The sequence below is a fragment of the Gavialis gangeticus genome, unplaced genomic scaffold (assembly GCF_001723915.1).
Source record: "Gavialis gangeticus isolate Ggan-Ray unplaced genomic scaffold, GavGan_comp1, whole genome shotgun sequence".
Lineage (NCBI taxonomy): Eukaryota > Metazoa > Chordata > Crocodylia > Gavialidae > Gavialis > Gavialis gangeticus.
The window spans coordinates 51,945,319-51,950,795 of record NW_017728996.1 but is presented as its reverse complement, the minus strand read 5'-3'; positions in this window follow the sequence as shown (position 1 = coordinate 51,950,795).

The window sequence follows — 5,477 nt, the reverse complement described above, 5'->3', positions numbered from 1 at the left end:
GCTCCCATTTCTCTGACTCACTAGGCAGCTCCTCATTTCCTTCCCTGTTTTGTTTTTTACTGGCCTCCCTGCTTAAGGGGGGGCTTAGACTGTTTTCATGCTTAAGGCAAATAGACCTGCATCACACGGTGCCAGGGAGCAGGAGAGCAAACAGGGGACAACTGGGGGTTTCCCCCCTGCTTCTCTCCCGCTTGCCGCCTCCAGCATTTGAGGTCTAGGAAGTTCCTATTCCGAGGCTGCACGTAACCTTAACTCCCACATTCGGTAGCTACCAATGCACCTTTCCTCCAAGAATCTGTCCGCTCACTTTTTGAATCTGGTTCAACCCTTGGCTTCTGCCACATCTTGTGACAACAAGTTTCACACACTTCAATGACACAGTGTGAGAAAAAGAACTTCCTTTTGTTCTAAACTTACTACCTTCCAGTTTCATTCACATGTAGGGAGTCTCAGTGCCCTGCATCTGGGCCACTCATTTTCCCCTAGGAGATGTCAGCTGACACCTAACAGATGCCACCACATTTAACACCCACTTAAGTTTCCTGAGTCACCCACCAACTGCCTACCAGCACTTGGGGACAGGATGGAGCCCAGCCTGCTCCCCCCATCTCTGACTATGTCAGTTGACTCATGAGAACATAAGAGACCCACCAGGCCCTTCCCAGGGATGTATTCTCATCAGGGACCCACTCCAGCCCCACACCCAAATGAAATCAAAACCCCTGCCCCAGGAGAGAAAGGCCCCAGGCCTCAGCCCCATCCCTCCCCAAACACCCTGGAGAAAAGAGGCCGTGCTAAAGTTAGCATTTAAAATGGCAAAAACTAGGCTGGTTATGGAACACCCTAGTGGCAGTTGTTCATAAATACCAATTAGCACAGGATTTAAGTGCTAAATTGCATGCTCTTGCACAGCTTTTAATACAGCCTCAATTTCATTTCTTTAATCTCTCCCTAGATCAGACAGTGCCCTCCACCCTTCACAACAACTTGTCTGCAATCCTCCCAGCTGTGGTAGGGGCAGGGTAACAGCCTCCATTGTTTCTCTGCTCTCAGTTTTATTCCCCAAGCCTGGTTGCTTCTCTGTAGTTCCTCCTCGAGTGATCCACATGCCCAAGTCTGGGCTGCTGGGGGAACTGGAGTGAAGTGGGGGAGTTCTGCTCTATAACAGATTTGGACACTACAAGCAAAACCCCAGGGCCACCCCCCCGCCCCTGAGTCCTTCCTGCACAGCTGGTGCAGAGGCCTGTAAGGCAGCCAGAAGGCTCCCTCAGAGAATAACTTGCCTCAGGGGATATCACAGATGAAACCTTAACACAGAACTGGCATTTGCTGGGTCAGACCATTGGCCCATTTTGCTCAGTATCTTGTGTCACACAGTGGCAGAGAGCAAATGCTGAAAGGGAGCGTGAACAGGGTACGACCAGGGCTTTTGCCTGCCACTGTTCCCCTCCTGCTTGCAGCAATTGAGGTCTAGGAAGTTCTGCTTCAGAGGCTGTGCCCCTATCTCCTGTGCTCAATCACTACGGATGCCCCTTTCCTCCTCGGTGCATTAAATTAACATGCCAAAACGTACACGTAGATGCTCCCAGTAGACACCCGAATTGCTCCCGGTCAGCCTGGGCATCGGGGGGCCACAGCAGGTGGGGAGAGCTGTCCTGGCTCAGCAGGACATTGTCTCCCAGCCCCATGGAGTTCAGGACCCATCCCAATCTCTGCAAGGCAGAGAGAGCTGTCCTGGCTGCCAGGCAGCTGCCTCCCTGCCCGGTGGAGATCGGGACCCATCCCAACTTCCACAGGACTGGGAGGCACAACAGGTCCTGATCTCCATGTGGCTGGGCTCCTCCTCCAAATTTGCTCCTGAAGGGCGCACATTCAGATGCATGCAGGCACATTCATCGCACATGTAGACACCCCCACTGTGTGAAAAAGAACTTCCTAAGTATTCATGTAATTTTATGACCTGGATTTCCTGTATTGTGAGAGATAGTAAATAATAAATTCCTGTTTGCTTTCTCTTCCCCATTGAAGCTTCTTTTGTGCATGGAGGCAAACTACCCTTTCCCCCAACACACGCCTGTGAGGCAGCTCTCTGAGGTTAGTGCTGTTTCTTTCTAGCAGACTATCAAGACAAGGCTAGTACCAGGGTTAACACAGGATATTGCAACAGAACCCAATAAACAGGGCTGATCATGGCACTGACGTGCTCGAACAACAAATTTTTAAATTCAGAGACTATCGAACAACAGCTATCAAGGGAATTAGTCAGTGTTTGCTAACAGAACTCAGGAGGCATCTTTTATGCAAGAACAGATGAGATGGTGATGGGTATGTGACCAAGTGACATGATGCAGAAGTGTCATTTAGTCAGCTGGCAGTCTGTAATCAGGCTGCTGAGCCCATCACCTCCTTGATTCAGCCCTGAGCTCCTCCCCAGCCCCATCTTTCTGCCCTAAAAGATGCAAGTTCTGCTTTTATGAGTGGCTGGTGGTATCACAGGAAATGGCAAAGCAGATGCCTGCATCATTAAAAGAGCCCATGGGATGCTTTGAAAGAGTAGGTGTTATCCCCAAGGCCCTGGCCAACTTCCAGGAGGCCTAATTATGTTCTGCCAACCTGGATTCCCTCTGAGTTTCATAGTAATCTCTTTCCTTCCTAAGGAGCTGAAACCAAATGGTTCTCCAGCAGTGCCTTGGACTTTCCCTGGCTGAGGTGCTGCTTCCTCCTCGTGGCCCTAATGAAATCGGTAGCAGTTTTGCTCACCCAGCACCTGTCCACAGGGGACACACTAATGGGGCTGGTCTCCCCTACAGGAGAAACTCCAGGGGAGTCCATCTGAGAAGGGATCTTTTGATCCTGGCCCCCAGATGGTAACTCCCCCAAACCTGCCTCAACATGCCATTAATGGAAAGTCAGAGGCAGCGGTAGCAGCCCAGACCTTCAAACCCTCGAAAGTCGGAAAAGTTTCCCTTGGCTTTGCTCTGTTAGCACCTTCTTTTCAGCTTCTCCTGGCACATGGCTGGCAGGGCCACAGCCTGCGCACATAGCCTTTGCCCCTGGGCTTTACCTGTTCACGGGAGCCGTTTATCCTACCCAGCCTGGGATCCAGGAAGTGTTGCAGTCCTCCCAGATGTGCAGAGCACCCTTTGCTCCCAGGGACTTGGCTCCTCACAAGATCTGGCCGCTGGGTATAACGGATGCTTTGCACCTCTTGGAGAAGCTCAGCCCCTGACTGCAGATTCATCCCTTCCTCTGAGCAGCACTGGATCAAGCTGTTATTTGCCTGCACAGCAATGAGAGATGGTGGACAACCCAGCTGGCTGCGCTGAGGGGAGAAGGGCCCTGGGGGGGTTCCAGTAGGGTCATATGAGACCCCAACTCACCCCTCACTTGCACTGCCTTGACCAAGGCTGGAGAATCACACAGGGCTGCCGGTGGCTGGATGTGTGAACTCATGGGGGTGGGAGGCCACAGGCCTTGAGTGACTAAGGTGATGTCTGCATGCCATCCTTGGGCTGTCCAGGGCAGGACACCTGCATGCATGCCTTGATCCTTTGACATGCTCTGAATCAGGAGGTATAGGGCAGAGGCTGCCCTGAGGCATCCTTCCTCAGCTGCTAAGACCTTGGTCTCCTCTGTGCTCGAGAGCAACTGTGGGGGTGTCTGTAGAGCAACCTCGCCTGTTCATTTCCAGGTTTGGCACATGGAGCAGGAGCTGGAGAGGAGGGTAGGGGTGGGCTTAGGGGGCCCGGGAGGATGGTCTGGGAATGCAGCATAGACACTCAGTGCTCCAAGGGATGGCACATGTGACTTGCACAGCTCAGGACTTTCTAAGCAAGCCAAGGCCTGACTGCACCTGGGAATCTGGGCTGAGGGCGTGGATGTCACCGGGCCTGAGCCCAGCCAGACATGAAGCTGCTTGCAGAGTTTTGTAAACTGACTTTAAGTCTTGCTCCACCCTTGTGGACCCCGCTGAGTTGATACTTGCACTCTCAAAGCCTGTGTCTGTCACCAGTGACAACCATCAGGCCCCCGTGCTCCTCTCCCAGGGCCAACCAGGAGCCAGGGGGCCTGATGCTGAGCCCACTTATGCTGTCGGACCTGACTCTCATCTCACTTGCACTGGGATAAATCTGGAGCATCTCATTCATAGCATAACACTAGTGTGAGGCTGCTCTCACAGGTCAAGCCCACGCTCAGCAGTGGGCAGATCTCGCTCTTCTTGCAGGGCCAGAGCTTTGCAAGAAGGAGAGGCTAACTTTGGCTGGGCCTGACCCTGGCTCCTGCCTAGGCCACTTGGCATCCAGGAAGTATTGCTGATCAGCCTTGCAGCTGTCCTCATCAGGCTGCTGAGGGTTTGCCTGGGGTGGAGGAGTGCTGGACCAGCCTGATTCATTTCAGCCCTCTCAGGACCCCCCTCGCCAGATCCAGGAGCAGGCTGGCGCTGTATTCTGGGGAGCCCCCATGGCACTGCATAGTGGTCCTGGGGCTCTCAAAAGCAGATAGAAGTAGTTTCTACCTTAGTAATTTCTCTCCCTCTCATCTCTTTTTCTCACCAGGTAGCTCCTTCAGCCACAGCCCTACCACTGACAGAGCCTTTCCAGGAACCCAGTGGGAGGAAGTGCTATAGTTAGCTCTGCACCAGAACCCAGATGGCCTCCTAGGTGTCCTCCAGATGTCTTAGCAACGGGGGATGGGGGGGCAGCAGTGGGTGTCCCATAATAATCCAGAGAGACAGGAAACAAAAGGGTAGGGGTGCAGCTGTGGGAAGTGGCGCCTCCAATATTATCACAAGGTCCGTCAGCAAGCGGATGAATCCCCCACGTTCCCCGAGGTGCTGCCATCACCGAACATTTCCTGGTTAGCCAAGGCTTAGCTGTTTTTTTTTTGCTGAGACCGTTTCCTGATTCTCAGCGCCTGCCATCTCTGAGGCCACCTCCCATGCTCTGGAAGTGAACAAGACCTTGCTATGGGACTACACGTCTGCTCCAGGAAGATATTTTTAGCATGTATTGCTAAACAAAGGTTTCCTGCAAGGTGTGTCATGCAGCCAGAGGACATGGGCCAGACTCAGCGATGACATAAAAGGTGGCATATGGAATTGATCTATATGTGTGGGGACTTAGCTGACCCCTATCTGTTAACGCAGTGCTGGAGGGCACCACGGGCATTCAAAAGGGAAGCAAAATCTCTCTCTCTGGCCTCTCAGCCTGTAGTTTACAGGGTGTTTGCATGCGAGTGAGTGCGTTCTGTGGGCCAAGGTGCTCTGGGTGTGGGGGAAAGTCAGTGCTGTGTGCCTGTGCGGGTAGACTGGTGTGCAGGTGTGAGTCGACGTGTTATGTTTGCATAAAGAGCCGTGAGCTGAGGGTTGCATGTGACTGAGTGCAGTGAGGTCTATAATCTCTGAACTCTTGCAGGATTAAGCTCCACAATCTCAATCCTGCCCTGGTCAACAGTTTCATTGTGCCAATATGTTGTAG